Source organism: Hyperolius riggenbachi, chromosome 2 (assembly GCF_040937935.1).
Source record: "Hyperolius riggenbachi isolate aHypRig1 chromosome 2, aHypRig1.pri, whole genome shotgun sequence".
NCBI classification, from domain to species: Eukaryota; Metazoa; Chordata; class Amphibia; order Anura; family Hyperoliidae; genus Hyperolius; species Hyperolius riggenbachi.
The window spans coordinates 95,286,169-95,303,423 of NC_090647.1; positions in this window are offsets into that span (position 1 = coordinate 95,286,169).

Here is a 17,255-nt window from a genome sequence, read left to right on the forward strand (position 1 = left end):
ATCTTAGGGGCCTCGTCGGCTCCGTGACGTCGGCGTGACGTCACTTTTTCCCCGCAGCCCCGCCGGGCTGGCAGAGCAGAGCAGGGCTACAGGAAGATGGCCGCCGCCGAAGCCCTGCTCTGGAGACTATGTCTCCAGTACAGGGCTTCGGGTGGCCATCTTCCCGACCCGTAGCCCTGCATGAATCAGCGCGGGAGATTGGAGGAGGAAGCCAGGGAGGGAGCTCCGTGGGAACTGTGCGCCTGAGGAGCCGGCCGGGAGAGGAGACCAGGGAGAGAAGACTTCTGCCAGTGCCAGCCTGCCAGGTGAGTAAATTCTTTTCTTTTTGCAGCCGCAGCCCTAATTGCGAATTTGCGATTGATTTCTGCTGAACTGTGCCCTAATTGCATTTGATATCTGCTGAAAATGTGGCCCTAATTGCGATTGATTTCTGCTGAACTGTGCCCTAAATGCGTTTGATATCTGCTGAAAATGTGGCCCTAATTGCGATTGATTTCTGCTGAACTGTGCCCTAAATGCGTTTGATATCTGCTGAAAATGTGGCCCTAATTGCGATTGATTTCTGCTGAACTGTGCCCTAAATGCGTTTGATATCTGCTGAAAATGTGGCCCTAATTGCGATTGATTTCTGCTGAACTGTGCCCTAAATGCGTTTGATATCTGCTGAAAATGTGGCCCTAATTGCGATTGATTTCTGCTGAACTGTGCCCTAAATGCGTTTGATATCTGCTGAAAATGTGGCCCTAATTGCGATTGATTTCTGCTGAACTGTGCCCTAAATGCGTTTGATATCTGCTGAAAATGTGGCCCTAATTGCGATTGATTTCTGCTGAACTGTGCCCTAATTGCGTTTGATATCTGCTGAAAATGTGGCCCTAATTGCGATTGATTTCTGCTGAACTGTGCCCTAAATGCGTTTGATATCTGCTGAAAATGTGGCCCTAATTGCGTTTGATTTCTGCTGAACTCTGCCCTAATTGCGTTTGATTTCTGCTGAAAATGTGCCCTAATTGCGTTTGATTTCGGCTGAAAATGTGCCCTAATTGCGTTTGATTTCTGCTGAAAATGTGCCCTAATTGCGTTTGATTTCTGCTGAAATGTGGCCCAAATTGCGTTTTTATTTTCTGGTGTCTGGGGTAACTGTTGCTGCATTTATTATTTAATGGTCATAGTTGGCTATATTTGCTGTGCTACGGTTAAGCTTCGCCCATACAATGTCATGGCCGCGCCAATCTTTCGGCGCGCTACGCGCGCCTCAATCACCCCAACATCCATTTTTTCCCCGCAAACAGCCCCGCCCCAATCCGCCCTCCTGCTCCACCCACATGTCATGGCCACGCCCACTTATGCGGGATAGCCACACCCATTTTTCGCCGCGGCGCGCTTCGCGCGCCGCAGGATAGGGCCTCTTGCTACGGTCCACTTGGGGCCACAAAAACCTTAGCTGCACCCCTGGCTGGTGGGTGCCCATTTGAAACACACTGATTTAAAGCAAACCTGCTCTTACTGTAATTAGTGTTGGTGTTCTAAATCTGTATAGTGTATTCGAACACCCGAATACTCCCGACCGGCACTGTTCAGCATCCAAACGAGTGGACAGGGTTAGAAGCAGTTCACTAGCTAGCGAGTCACATTGAGCTTCACATGATTCCGATGCTTCCTCCTTCCAAACTGGAAGGAGGAAGTATGGGAGTCACGTGAAGCGCAACATGACAGGAAGGGCAGCAAACTCCTCCTGACCCTTCAATAAAGTAGAAAGAGGCACTCCACTGGAATCAAACTTGCATTTGTATTTTATTGAGCAAAGACACACTCCTCCTGACCTTGTCTGCTTGTTCAGTGCTGAACAGTGGTGGTCGGGAGTATTCAGGTGTTCAAATTCACTGTATCATATTCGAACACCAACATTACCCTTAATGCATACTGTACAAACTGTGACATCGTGTTTACCACAATATGTTTCCATTGTTACGTCTTTCCCAGATGTCAGTGGTGCCTAAACTACATTGAATGGAAATCTGGCACTATGGGCTTGATTTATTAAGCTGCACTGCTAAAGCAGCGCACCTTAATGTGAAGGAGCAGCCTCTAATGCATGCCTTACATAGTAGCACTTGCTGCTAGGTAAGGAGCGTGCCTTCCTTAGGAGCGTGCCTTCCTTACATAGGAGCGTGCCTTTCTTAGATAGGAGCGTGCCTTTCTTAGATAGGAGTGTGCCTTCCTTAGATAGGAGCGTGCCTTCCTTAGATATCAGCGTGCCTTCCTTAGATAGCAGCGTGCCTTCCTACACTGTACATAGTAACTATGTATAGGAAGGCACACTCCTAAGGAAGGCACGCTCCTATCTAAGGAAGGCACGCTCCTAAGGAAGGCACGCTCCTATCTAAGAAAGGCACGCTCCTATCTAAGGAAGGCACGCTCCTATCTAAGGAAGGCACGCTCCTATCTAAGGAAGGCACGCTCCTATCTAAGGAAGGCATGCTCCTTACATAGCAGTGAGCGCTACTATGTAAAGCATGCATTTGCGGCAGCTCCTTCACATTAAGGTGCGCTGGTTTAGCAGTGCAGCTTAATGAATCGATCACCATATGTGAATTAAAAAAAACTATCCAAAGTGGAGTGTGCGGATCTCTTGGATTATGCTTGAACTGTAAAACTGGTCCAGCACCTCAACAACCTTTATGGTGTGCGAGTCCCAGTATGCATTTCCTCTCTCCTGCGTAACACTTCCCTATCACTTTCCTGTAACTAAAACTACCCTCCATCCACCCTCTGCCCAACACTACCCTCCCCTCTCTTTTGCCTAACATAAACCTTCCCTCTCTTGTGCCTTACACTAACCTCCCCTCTCTTCCACTTAACACTTCTCTATCCCTGTCCCATACCTAAAACTAAACTCCACCCATCTACTGCTTAACACTAACCTCCCCCCTCTCCTTTGCCTAACACTAACTTCCCCTCTGCAAAAACACTATCCTTTCTTTTCTGCGCCTAACACTAACCTCTTTGCTCTCCTGTGTCTAACACTAACCTACCCCCTCTCCTGTGTCTAACACTAACCTTCCCCCTCTCCTGTGTCTAACACTAACCTCACCCCACTCCTGTGCCCAACACTAACCGCACCCCTCTCCTGTGCCTAACACTAACCTCTCCTCTGCCTTACACTAACTTACCCCCTCTCCTGTGTCTAACACTAACCTACCCCCTCTCCTGTGTCTAACACTAACCTACCCCCTCTCCTGTGTCTAACACTAACCTACCCCCTCTCCTGTGTCTAACACTAACCTCACCCCACTCCTGTGCCCAACACTAACCGCACCCCTCTCCTGTGCCTAACACTAACCTCTCCTCTGCCTAACACTAACCTACCCCCTCTCCTGTGTCTAACACTAACCTACCCCCTCTCCTGTGTCTAACACTAACCTACCCCCTCTCCTGTGTCTAACACTAACCTACCCCCTCTCCTGTGTCTATCACTAACCTCGCCTCCTTTTTGTGGCAGAGGCAGTGTGCTTTTAGGTTATCTAGTAAGGAGTACAACTTGGCCAGAGGTTGAACGAAGGGAGAATGGCCTAAAGGAGATTCCAGAGGAGGGATGAAGCACATGAGAAATCTTGTATATATGAAGAAATCTTGAGATTTCTTATAAAACAATCACATGACACAGACCTCCAAACCTGTTTTCCATGTAATGAGACAGAGATGGAAGCAAAGAGAGAAGATGAAAACAGATGGTTAATAAATAATTGTACTGAAAGCTCAAGTAGAGGCAATCATTACCACTGCAGCGCCAATAGGGGGCTTAAGGAGAGCCCTAGATTATTATCATTATTATTTATTGTATTTATAAAGCACCAACATATTATGCAGTGCTGCACAATAGATAAAAGAGTTAACATACAAGGTAGGCCATACAAGGAGCTTACAGCAAAACAAGATCATGCCAATGTCTTTGATAACAGTAGTTCAGAGTCATTGGTCAAAATAGAGACTGTTCTAGTCCACAAGAGGGTGACAGACAGTAAGACTGCATAATCAAGCTGGAAACAAAAGGGGAAAAGGCCCTGCCAGAGGCTTAAAATCTAAAGGGTGGGGTCAATGCCAGATTTTCCATAAGGCACAGTAGGCAAGTGCCTACAGGCCCCTTGTGTGGGAGAGGCGGCCCCTCCTGCTCAGATTACTGACCTCAGGAGCTTACAGTCTACTCCCTGCCTTATATCACTGACCTCTCTTACACCCTTATCCTATGTCACTAAGGATGATATGAGACAGTGATTAGAGTGTAAGAGTCTAAGGACAGTTAGTGACATAAGGCAAGGAATAGAGTTCAAAATATTTTTACTTGGGGTGTGTGGCCGGTGTAAAGGGGTGGAGCTTAGGGTGGCAGAAAACTTGTGCCTACAGGCCTCTGAGTTGTAAATCCAGCCCTGGTGTGGTTAGAGACAGTAGGTGCATCTGTAGTGAGGGTGTCCAGCAGAATGTATTATGGTGCTGATGTAGGGGGGTACATGAGCATGAAAAGGTGAGTCTTGAGGGCTGGTGGGAGCGAGTTCCAGAGAATGCGGGCAGCCCTAGTGAAGTCCTGCAATCGTGCATGGGAATGAGATGTACGCGGTGCAACTAGATGGATCCTCTGCTCTAGGAGCCTGGCTACAGTCACCACCTCTGCATCCTCTATTGCTGCACCACTGTTTCTACTTCCCTTTTATAGTTTTGGACATTACCAGACAGACACAGAACATTTACAGTATATCCTACTTTTCTCCTGGTGGACTCTAAGCACTTGAGGGCTGCGGCATTTAGGGCTTGTTCCACGGGCAACCAGGATCATTAGGGAGCCTTGCCCAAAGACTCCATACTGTTTTTGTACTGGCTTGAGCAGGGATTTGAAATCCTACATCAAAGGCAACAGCCTTACCAGTACACTATCCAGCATCTACTGGCAGTGCTGGTAATATAAGAAAGATTTTACCAGGCCACACAAGAAGGGAAGATTAATTGCTATCTGTCACTAGGTCTTCAACTCCTCAAGTTATTATGCTGTTCCAATTATAGCTTATTAATACTTTACACTGTATATAATACATCATATTACGATATTAAAAACATAACTTAGAAAAAATCAATCCCTCTATAATATTTATTGATGTTTTTATGCTGGTAAAATGAATTACACGTGCAAATTATTGAAAAAAATTAAAATCATAATTTAAAATGATCCACAAAGAATAATTCATTGTTCTCCTATTTAAAAGGAACTATCAAGAGCTCAACATGCAAATGTCTGTATGCTGAGTAAGCCTGACACCTAGTGTCAACATTTGTCTCTGCAGCATTGTTACTTAAAGTGGACCCAAATTAAAAATACAAGATTTCAGAAATAAAATCTATTTTCTGAATTATAATAATAAATAGCAGTCTTTTTTCAGCTGCATGATGACAAATATAAAATATGTTACATTTATTGGAGGAACCCCTCCCCTTCCTTTCATATTGCCGGGACAGAATCCGGCAAACTGGTGCAGTAGGTGGTGTCCAGCAAAGGAGGAATTGCTAATGGCTGCCACCTGTATAACCCTAGTTATGAAAAGAGAAGGGTGAAAAGCATGCACTGAAATGCTCATAGGCTTGAAGGAGTGTTTATTTATTTTTGTATGTGTCAGAGTGGTGCAACTAAATTTTTCGAATTAAAAACATTTTTGGTTTGGTTCCGCTTTAACAGTAAAATCCTGGTGTAGTTTGTACTAGAAAAAAATCCCCTGGGGGTACTCACCTTGGGAGGGGGAAGCCTTAGGGTCCAAAAGAGGCTTCCCCCATCCCTGTAGCTGCAGGCAGTCCAGCGCTGGCTCCCCCAAGGCATCCCACAATCCTCCCCCGACAAGCCTGACAAGTGCTGATTTATTTACCTTGCCGGGATCCAGCGCAGGAGCAGTAGCGGCTCTTCCTTTGGGTAAGGCGGAAATAGCCAAAATCAATCGTATCTGCTCTACTGCCCAGGTGCAAGAGGACTCGCGTCTGCACAGTAGAGCAAATATATCAGGTTCGGCTATTTCCACCTTAAAGAGAATCTGTATTGTTAAAATCGCACAAAAGTAAACATACCAGTGCGTTAGAGGACATCTCCTATTACCCTCTGTCACAATTTTGCTGCTCCCCGCCGCATTAAAAGTGGTTAAAAACAGTTTTAAAAAGTTTGTTTATAAACAAACAAAATGGCCACCAAAACAGGAAGTAGGTTGATGTACAGTATGTCCACACATAGAAAATACATCCATACACAAGCAGGCTGTATACACCCTTTCTTTTGAATCTCAAGAGATCATTTCTGTGTTTCTTTCCCCCTGCAGTTCTCATGCACTGAAGTTTCAGGCTGCTCGTTTCTTCCTGCAAACAGCTTTGCCTTTGTCTGTAATTCCTCAGTATGTGAAAGCCCAGCCAGCTCAGAGGACGATTTATCCAGCTTGTAAAAGATAAGAGAGAAGCTGCCCTAATCTAAATAATACACATGCAGTGTGCATAGAGTGGCCTGGAAGGGGGAGTTCATAGCAGAACCACAACACTGAAGAACTTGGCAGCCTTCCAGACACAGGCTGACAAGTCTGACAGGGGAAAGATACATTGATTTATTACAGAGACTGTGATAGTAGAAAGTGCTGCAGTAAGCCAGAACACATTAGAATAGCTTTTGGAACTTGTAGGATGATAAAAAACAGAATTTTTGTTACGGAGTCTCTTTAACCCGAAGGGACATCCGCTAGTACGACTGCGCTGGATCCCGGGAGGTAAATATTTACATCGCCTCTCTTTGGGGGGCTGCAGCTGGACAACGGAGGGACAGAGAAGAACGGGGGAAGCCTCGTTAGGATCCAGAGGCTTCCCCCACATGAGGTAAGTACTCCCAGGGGAATTTTTCTTAATTACAAGTTTTCTTTAAAACAGAAGGTATTGCGATAATTCAACTCTTTTTTTAACAGTTTAATTTTTATTGATTTTTGAAAAGGAAAAATACAACAAAGTGTTTATAGAACAATAAAGTACAGTTGCGGTTTTCATAATATGACAATCAGTCTGAGAGATTCTTGTACAAAACATTCTTGATAAGCAATAATAATAAAGACGCATAAATACAGTTTGTAGTGTCAAATTAGTGTCACATATTGGGTTATCAATATTCAATAAACCACCCTGTAGATGAGAAAGAGAAGAGTGGAGAAAAGAAGAGGAAGAGAGAGGAAGAAAGAAAGAAGAAAGAAAAGAAAAGAGATGACCACCCGAACCTCGATTCGCCCCCGACCCCTCCATCTCCGCCTTATCTATTTATTATAAGATAGGGAGAAAGAAAAAAATATTATGACAATATTGGGATAAATTCAGAGTCCGTGGGGTCCATAATTCTGGATTCCCATATGCCCCAGACTTTATAATATTTTTTTGGGCATCTTCTATTCAGATATGTAGTTTTGTATAAAGGTAAGGAGCAGTTAATGGACTTGGCCCACATTCCCAATGTAGGAGCAGAGGTTTTTTTCCACAATTTAAGTATTTCTTTGTGGGCTTGGAAACAGAGGGTCCTGTCCAATAGCAGTTTGTGCTGAGTTAGAATATCCTCTTCCATTTTTCCCAGTAGCAAGAGACCTGGATCCAGTGGGAGAGTGATTTTCAAGAGTCTATTAATTATTGACAGTACATCTTTCCAGAAGGGAACAATCCTAGGACATGACCAAAACATATGCACGAATGAACCCTGCTCTGTGTGGCATCTCCAACAGGCATCTGAAATAGATTGGTCCATCCTGTGCATACGCTCCGGCGTGTAATAGGCATGATGCAAAAATTTAGTTTGGACTAGCTGATCCCTAGCTGATATGACTGAAGTTGGGTATAGTTCTAGGACTTCGTCCCAATCATCTCTGTCCAATCCCGTCACCACCAATTGCCATTTATTAAAGCATTTGTCTAATCTAGTGTTGTTGAGAGTTAGAAGTGCTAAGTATATTGCCGAGAGTACCTTTGGCAAGTCCCTGGTTAAAAGTAATTGTTCCAAGTCATCCATATTGAGTGTTGGGGGAAACCTTCCAAATTGTGAGGAGTAAGCGTGCTTAAGTTGGAGGTATCGAAAAAAATGTGAGTTAGGCAGATTAAATTGTGATTTTAAAGTATCAAATGGTAGAATAGTTTGCCCCTGTTGGATGTGAGCCAGTGTTTTGATTCCAAAGCTAGCCCAGATTACCGGGTCCGGTATAGTCAGAAAGTGTTGAAGTTGAGTATTCCCCCATAGCGGGGTATGTGGTGAGAGCACATGTTCCCTTGCCAGTGGGGCCCTAGCCGCCCTCCATGCCTTCCACACCATTAGCATAGCTTGCGTAGTTTTTGGAGAACATTTAGGACCTCTATAGGGTAGGTTTGTTAGTTTCTCATAGGAGCCAAGGATTGCAGCCTCCGTCGTGGTCGCAGGGTTATACTCATCTTGGGAGAACCACCAGCGAGTCGTTACTAGTATAGCAGCCCAAAAGTATTTCTGAAAGTTTGGCATGGCTAGCCCTCCCCTGTTTTTTGGTAAACATAAAATATCTAGAGCTATGCGGGGCTGTTTACCTGCCCATATGAACCTAAGAAGTATAGAATCCAATTTTTTGAAAAAATTTTGTGGGAGCCAAATTGGAGATTGTCGAAAGACATAAGTAAACTTAGGCAGGTATATCATTTTTATTAAATTTATTCGACCTATTAGGGTCAGTGGAAGCTTGTCCCAGACCTTGCATTTACTTTCTAGGGATTGCACTATTGGGTCAATATTCAGGCTTTGATATGCATTAATATTGTTAGTAATTTGCACTCCGAGATATTTAAATTGAGAGACTGACTGTAGTGGGATAGGAGGGGCAAGACCCTCACTGGTAGGGGGATCAAGATGGAATAAAATTGACTTAGACCAATTAACTTTAATTCCAGAGGTTTCTCCAAATATGTTAAAGATCTCAAGAGCAGCTGTTAGAGAGGAGCTAGAGTTACTAAGGTATAAAAGAACATCATCTGCGTACAGGGAGATTTTCTCCTCCAGATTGCCTAGCTTAAGGCCCTGAACAGTATTAGACTGTCGGATGTAGGCAGCCACAGGCTCCATTGCCAAGGCAAAGAGTGCCGGGGACAATGGGCAGCCCTGTCTCGTACCTCTCTTTAATTCGAAAGATTGCGAGATGTTATTGCCTGTTTTAATTCTAGCAATGGGAGTTTCATATAAAAGTTGGACCCATTTCAAAAAATTCCCTCCAAGCCCAAATCTTCGTAGCACTGCCCACAAATATCGCCATTCCACCGAATCAAAAGCTTTCTCCGCGTCGAGAGAGGCTACAACCCTCCGCCCCTTATTAGAGTGTTCAGTCTGGATATTTGTAAGCAGTCTCCTTATGTTAATGTCTGTCCCCTTGCCAGGAATAAAGCCTGATTGATCTTGGTGGATCAGCTTCATTATAATTTTATTTAGGCGAGTAGCAAGGATTTTGTCCAGAATTTTGGCATCAACATTTATCAGAGAGATTGGTCGATAGGACGAGCATATAAGTGGGTCCTTATCTGGTTTGGGTATAACTATTATAAGTGCTTCTGACATGGAGGGAGGAAGGGAGCCCCCAGCAAAGGAATTCTGAAGAGTATTTTTAAGTTTAGGTGCTAGAATCTTAGTGTATTTTTTGTATAGTTCCACCGGTAGGCCATCTACTCCAGGGGATTTCTTAGATTGCATAGAGCCTATCGCATCAGAGATTTCATCTAACGTGAACGGATCTTCTAGTAGCTGTAGATCAGTATCTGACAGTGTAGGTAATGTGATTTGTGCTAGGTATTGGTCTATTTCAGTATCTGTGATTGTCAGTCTACTAGAATACAATTCCTTGTAAAAGTTAAAGAAAGTTTTATTAATTAGAAGAGGGTCAGAAGTGACTGAATTGTCTTGTAGTCGTATTGATGGGATAACCGATGAATTTGTTGGGTCTCTAGATAGCCAGGCTAACATGCTGCCGTTCCTATCCCCTTGCTCGAATATTCTTTGTTTTTGGTCTAACAAGGATTTCTTTACTGTATTTATCCTATACAATTCAAGTTCCTGAAGCGCTAGTTGCCAATTTCTATAAACACTATCATTGGTGGTTTGAATAAATTCTGCTTCTAACTGCATCACTTTTTGCTCTTTCCACTGGACTAAAGCTCTGGCTTGCTCTCTGGCCACCCCAATGGCCTCCATGTATTGCCCCCTCAGAACTGCCTTACTGGCATCCCATTCAATTTGTGGAGAGGATGAGCCCTGGTTGTCTTCCCAATAAGCCTGTATTTTACGCTTGATTATGTCGTGTATAGTGGGATCGGCAATCCAGTGGTTAGACAGGCGCCACAGACGGTCTCCCTGAGATAAACCCGTGGTCAGAATCAGCTCTAGAGGAGCGTGATCGGATATACCACGAGCCAAAAAGCTGGATGATTTTATCAAAGGGAGGACGTCTACCGAGACCAGACCAAGATCTATCCTAGAGAGGGTAGCGTGGGTAGTTGAGTGGCAGGAGAAGGCCTTTACCCCTGGGTGTTTCCACCTCCATACGTCCGTAAAATTACACGTATTAATCCATCTATTGAAATCAAATGTATCTTTAGTAGAGGGTTTAAGCCTATCCAGAGCGGGATCAGGAACAAGGTTAAAATCTCCACAGATTATTATTTTAGAAGTGGGCATCTGCGCTACCAGAGTCATAATATTATCAAGAATATTCGGGTCCGCCGGAGGAGGTAAGTACACATTAATAAGTATCAGCTGCATATTGTTGACGGTTGCATGCAAGATAATGTATCTGCCCCCTGGGTCAATTTTAAGGTCGTGCAACTTAAATGGAACACTTTTGTGAATTAATATCGAGACTCCCCTGGAGTAGGTTGAGTAGGTTGAGTGATAAGCGTGGGCCACCCAGGGCTTTTTAAGTGTAAGGATCTTACTTCCCATCAAATGGGTCTCTTGCAATAAGAAAATATGCGGTGAATGTTGTTTGAGGAAGTTTAAGACCAGTGAGCGTTTAATTTTAGATCCAAGACCACGGACATTCCACGAGAGTAAATTAAGTGTAGCCATGTGAGGTGAGACTAAAAATAGTACCGTTCTCCCACGGAGGAGTCAGTATGTACTCACCAGAACAAAGGGCCGATAATTCAACTCTTAAAGAGGACCTTCATACTTAATATAAAATCCAGCAGCCTGGCCCCGCCTCCTCTCTCTGCAGAGAAAAATGCCAAGCTATTTACATAGGTAGAGGCAGTGGCTGCTCCAGCTTAACATTTTTGGGGAAGCACAAAGGCAGGCTGGTGGGGCCCAGCGACAATCTATTACAGTACATAAAGTGTGTTCAGATATCACATGCCATACATTGTGCGGTCTGTTGCACTTTACACTTGATTGGGGGGAGGAGGGGATACAGTGGGTGCAGATGGCTAACACAAGCAGAGGCTGAAGAGGTAAGTAATCTCCATCACATTGAAGAAACATCACTAAATGCCGCTGCTAAACCAGATCTTGGCCCTTAGGGAGAGCAGGATTATCCACCAGACAACCTAAGCAGCTGCCTGGGGCCTAGTGGGTTATAAGGGGCCCACCTGCTACCTTCTTTGACCTCCCTCCACTTTAGCTTACCAAAAGGACCACAAGGGGGCCCCAAATATACTACCTTGCCTAGGGCCCCATTACATCTTAATCCATAGGTGATCAGAATTCAACATGAAACACAAAATTAACCTACCTCTGACCTTTCTGACCCCCAAACTAGTGTCCACTTGCTTGTTTCCTGAGCCTGCAGTGCCCACTGACGGCTGTAGCCACACCTGACTAACTACAAAGTGACCACTGTCAGAACCATTCTGCCGTGCTGATGATTTCCTGCAGTACCACTCTTGTACTGCCAATTTGATATTTTTATCATGTCAAACATCTAATTGATTAAAGCATTACAGTTCATAGCTGACCAAACTGGACAGCAGTTTGCTGACGCCTCAGTAAGGCATCGTTTCTCTTACATGCGGCTATCTGCATTTTTTTCTGTACATGCAAATAACATTCTCAGGTCTGACAGCCCATATTAAAGTGTAACTGTCGGGCATAAAATCAAAAATCAATTCTTTATTTTTGTCTGGTAAACAAGTAATAAGAATGCAATCCAAAAGTTAAAATCACTATTACTTTTCTTGTTGATTATTTGGTACATTGCCGCACAAAGGAAGTTACAGGGCATGCTGGGTTGTCTTTTTTTGCTTCTTTACTTTGCTCTCAGACTTAACTAATGCAGCCTGATTGGCTGAAGCCTCTTTCCCCCTTTTCCCCTGCCACACCTCTGTTCCTCTCTGATTGGCCAATATTTCTCATGCTGAGACAATGCACTTTCTGTTGCAGAGCAGGGTGGGAGTGCCTGAAGACTAGTAGGAGGGCTGGCAATGCATACACAATCAGGCAGAGGGGAGTAAGGGAGGAAATGACATGAGGATTGGCTTCAAGATAGACACAGTTAAAATGGAAAATCCTAAGAAGGATTTTGTCTTTCTTTACTATAGAAAAATCACTAAAATCAAAAGTTGGACAGTGCAATACATATGTTATGTAAGTAGAACAAGTATTTATCTACTTAGATATGTGTGTTTTTTCTGAGATAGTATGGCTGACAGCTCCTCTTTAATCAGTGGACTGGTTGACATCGAATAGTTTTTTCGTGCACAAAAATATCTTGCTTTTTTTACACATTTACCAGTTGCCTGGCTATCCTGCAGATCATCTGCCTCTTATCCTTTTATCTACAGACCCTGAACAAGCATGCAGCAGATCAGGTGTTTCTGACATTATTGTCCAATCTGACAAGATTAGCTTCATGCTTGTTTCTGGTGTGATTCAGACACTACTGCAGCCAAATACATCAGCAGGGCTGCCAGGCAACTGATATTGTTTAAACGGAAACAAATATGGCAACCCCCATATACTTCTTGCTTCAGGTTCCCTTTACAGTAAAAAAAACTCTGTGTTTCCTTCCTCATCTAGCCTGATGGGCCAGCAACAGCCACAGTTTATCTATCTGTATGCTGCTACTACAGCTCATGCCTGGCTGCTTGATGTAGGGCAAAGCTATGGGCTATCGATCTCCCACTGCTCCTGTCCAGACCTCATCTCACAGTTATTTTCCAACATGTCTGATCAGACTTTTGATAAAATTGATTGAAAAGTAAATTGGTTGGATATGTATGAGCAATACATTACTGGAAAATACAATCAAAGTGATTAAAATCTATGTGCTTGATTCATTAACCTCCTGAGCGGTATGCCCGACACTGTGTCAGGCATGCCGCTCGCTAGCCTCAGGAGTCCCCCAGTATAAATTTTATAGATTGCATGCCTGCAAAAGGTATAGCTAGCACTAGGCTAGCTAGTATAGGTAGCCAGCACCACCTGATCCCCCCGATCCAGCTGCCTATACATTACCCAGCCTGGTTCCAGCGATCGGCGCAGCCTCCCTGCACAGCTCCGGTCTCTCTATGGGGAGGATCGTGACTGCGCATGACGTCGGTGTTGTCATCCAGTGCTGGGCGTAATGGAAAAAGCTACGCTTACGGATCATTACGCGTAATTTTACGCTATTACGCATTACGGAATTACGCTTACGGCATAGACATTCAATTTCGGTACATGTCTGTAATTACGCATAGCCCTTACGCAATTACGCGTAAGAATACCGTAATTCAAGTTGTTATGTTAGGGGCTCTTCTCCACCTCCGATGGGCGGTGGAGGTGGAGGCCGTGATTTCCTGGGGGGGGGGGGTTCATGGTGGCATCTGGGAGTCCCCTTTAAAAAGGGGTCCCCCAGATGCCCACCCCCCCTCCCAGGAGAAATGAGTATAGAGGTACTTGTACCCCTTACCCATTTCCTTTAAGAGTTAAAAGTAAATAAACACACAAACACATAGAAAAAGTATTTTAATTGAACAAAAAACATAACCACGAAAAAAGTCCTTTAATATTCTTAATTAACCATTAATACTTACCTGTCCCTTTAAAAGCCAGTTCCCACGCAATATCCTCGGAAATATACTAATCAGTTACAATGTAACAAAGTTGTTACAATGTAACAACTTTGTTACTTTGTAACACCACCGCACCCGACGTCACTCGCCGCTCACCCGCCGGCCGCCGCATACACGCTAAGTCCCCGCCGGCTCCCGCCGTCCACTCCGCCCACACCTGTCACCCATATACATGCTGGCACCCATGGGTGCCAGCATGTATATAGGTGACATGTGGGAGAGGCGGGGAGGGCAGCGGAGCCGGCGGGGCCTTAGCGTCCTTCACCCGACAGAGCTCTGAGCTATATAGCTCAGAGCTCTCGAAAGCATCTTTGTATTTGGGCTCCAAGGAGCCCCATTGGTCCTTAGCTGAGACCAATGGGGTTCCTTCAAATCAGAAGGAACCCCATTGGTCTGCTAAGGACCAATGGGGCTCCTTGGAGCCCAAATACAAAGATGCTTTCGAGAGCTCTGAGGTATATAGCTCAGAGCTCTGTCGGGTCCGTGCAGCGCAGACGGGTATGCAGCGGCGGCGGCGAGTGACGTCGGGTGCGGTGGTGTTACAAAGTAACAAAGTTGTTACATTGTAACAACTTTGTTACATTGTAACTGATTAGTATATTTCCGAGGATATTGCGTGGGAACTGGCTTTTAAAGGGACAGGTAAGTATTAATGGTTAATTAAGAATATTAAAGGACTTTTTTCGTGGTTATGTTTTTTGTTCAATTAAAATACTTTTTCTATGTGTTTGTGTGTTTATTTACTTTTAACTCTTAAAGGAAATGGGTAAGGGGTACAAGTACCTCTATACTCATTTCTCCTGGGAGGGGGGGTGGGCATCTGGGGGACCCCTTTTTAAAGGGGACTCCCAGATGCCACCATGAACCCCCCCCCCCAGGAAATCGCGGCCTCCACCTCCACCGCCCATCGGAGGTGGAGAAGAGCCCCTTGTCCTTGGATTGGACAAGGGCTCGGAGGGGGAGGGGAAAGCTTGGCTGCCCCTCCCCTTCCGAGACCCCCCAATCCATGGACCATGCGGGCTGGTATAGTCAGGGTGCGGAGCCCCACGCGGTCGGTGCTCCGCATTCTGGCTATCCCAGTCTGCATGGGGGACAAGGGGTTAAAGAGGTCTGGGAGGGGGGACCCCACGTCGTTTTTTTTTAATATTTCCCACACTCAGAACGAAGTAAGTAAAACTTTTCCCACTTGGGGGAATCTATGAAAATAAAACACTATTGTTACCTGTGCAAAAAAAACTGACATTTTCCGCATTTAAAAGACATTTTTGCCCTTGAAACTTAAAAATCGATTTTCTCAAAAACTATAAGGTCTTTTTGAAAAAAAAATTTTTCCTCTTATTCCCACTGATCCCCTTAATATACCCTGTGAATTTGGTGTTCCTAAATTTTAAGCAGGCTTTGCTATTAACCGTTAAAGTCGGCGGGTTTTTAAATGTATATATTTTTCCTTTGAAACTTTAACATCGATTTTCTCAAAAACTATAAGGTCTTTTTGAAAAAAAATTTTTTCCTCTTATTCCTTCTGATCTCCTTAATATATTCTCCAAATTTGAGGCTCTTAGCACTTAAGGGAGCTTTGCTATTAACCCTTAAAGTCGGCGGCTTTTTTATATTATACGGGAGCGTAATATTACGCGATTACGGCAGACTGTGTAATTTCAATGGGAGTTTACTGTCTTACGCGTAATTTGTTACGCGTAACAACGTAACCTACGGTCTACGCGTAATTAATTACGCGTAATACCGTAACCTTACACGTAACGCTTACGGTGCATTTGTAGTGAATTACGATGCGTAATTACGCTAATGCGTAATTTCGGCCCAGCACTGTTGTCATCACATCATGTACGATCCTCCCCATAGAGAAGACCAGAGCTGTGTGGGGAGGCTGCGCCGATCGCTGGAACCAAGCTGGGTAATGTATAAGCAGCTGGATCGGGGGCGATGGCCACCTATACTAGATAGCCTAGTGCTAGCTAAACCTTTTGCAGGCATGCAATCTGTTAAATTTATATGGGGGACTCTGAGGCTGCGAAACCTCCTGAGCGGCATAACGCTCAGGAAGTTAAGCTTCACTGACAAAGCAGCGCGCCTTAATGTGAAGGAGCTGCCACTCTGCGTACCTTGCATAGCAGTGCTCGCTGCTATGTAAGGCGCATGTCTTGCTTAGATAGGAGAGTGCCTTAACTATAGTTACTTTGTATAGGAAGGCACGGTCCCATCTAAGGAAGGCACACTCCATATATAGCAGTGAGCGCTGCTATGTAAGGCATGCATAGTGGCCGCTCCTTCACATTAAGGTCTGCTGCTTTAGCAGTGCAGCTTAATGAATCAAGCCCCATGTGTGTATGGTGAGCTTTAGATATGGTTTAACTCAAAAGCTTTTGAGCAGAACAGATTGTCCAAATAATGGTGCTATAGAAAAGTTTGAATCAGGTCATTTCAGCGCGCACTCTTCCCCGTGCTGTGCCTGACCTGGGCACCGCCATAGACATAATGTTAATGTCTATGACCACACAGCAGTGTAATTCAGGTGCCGAATCCCGAATTACTTCTCCCTCCAAGTTGCTACGACTCGGAGGAGGAAGAGTTAATAACGTCACCTTGTGCGGCAGCAGTGTAGTGCCACCACTGGGTAGAGAAGAGGGAGAGGTTAGAGTAATAGGCTGAGCACACACTAATCACCATGCTTGCAATGTCTTTCTATAAGCTGCAGGAGTTTATGCATCCATTCACATTTTTATTTTTGTGTCTGCTTCATGTTAAAGTGCACTAAGCACTTATTTATCAAAATATATGAAACAAATATCCCCCTAAGGAAACTTTTGGATTGCCTGGTTAGCAACCTTATTATTTGTTTACCAGATAAAAAAAGAGAATTGTTTTTTTACTTTATACCTAACAGTTACTCTTTAAAGCTTCCGGCGATGTCGCCTACTCCCGACTGCTGCAATGCATGTCAGGGGAGGTATGCACTGTGGCCAGGGCCGGCCCTAGACTTTTTGCCGCCTGAGGCATAATTAGAAAAAAATTGCCGCCGTCGCAGACACCCCCCCCCCCCCCCCGCCGCCGGAGGGGTAGCGGGCAGGTCGGGGGTATTGGGCCTAGCGGTGGGGAGGGGGTCGGACCCCCCCTCTCTTGCCTGGGTCCCCCGATCTGCG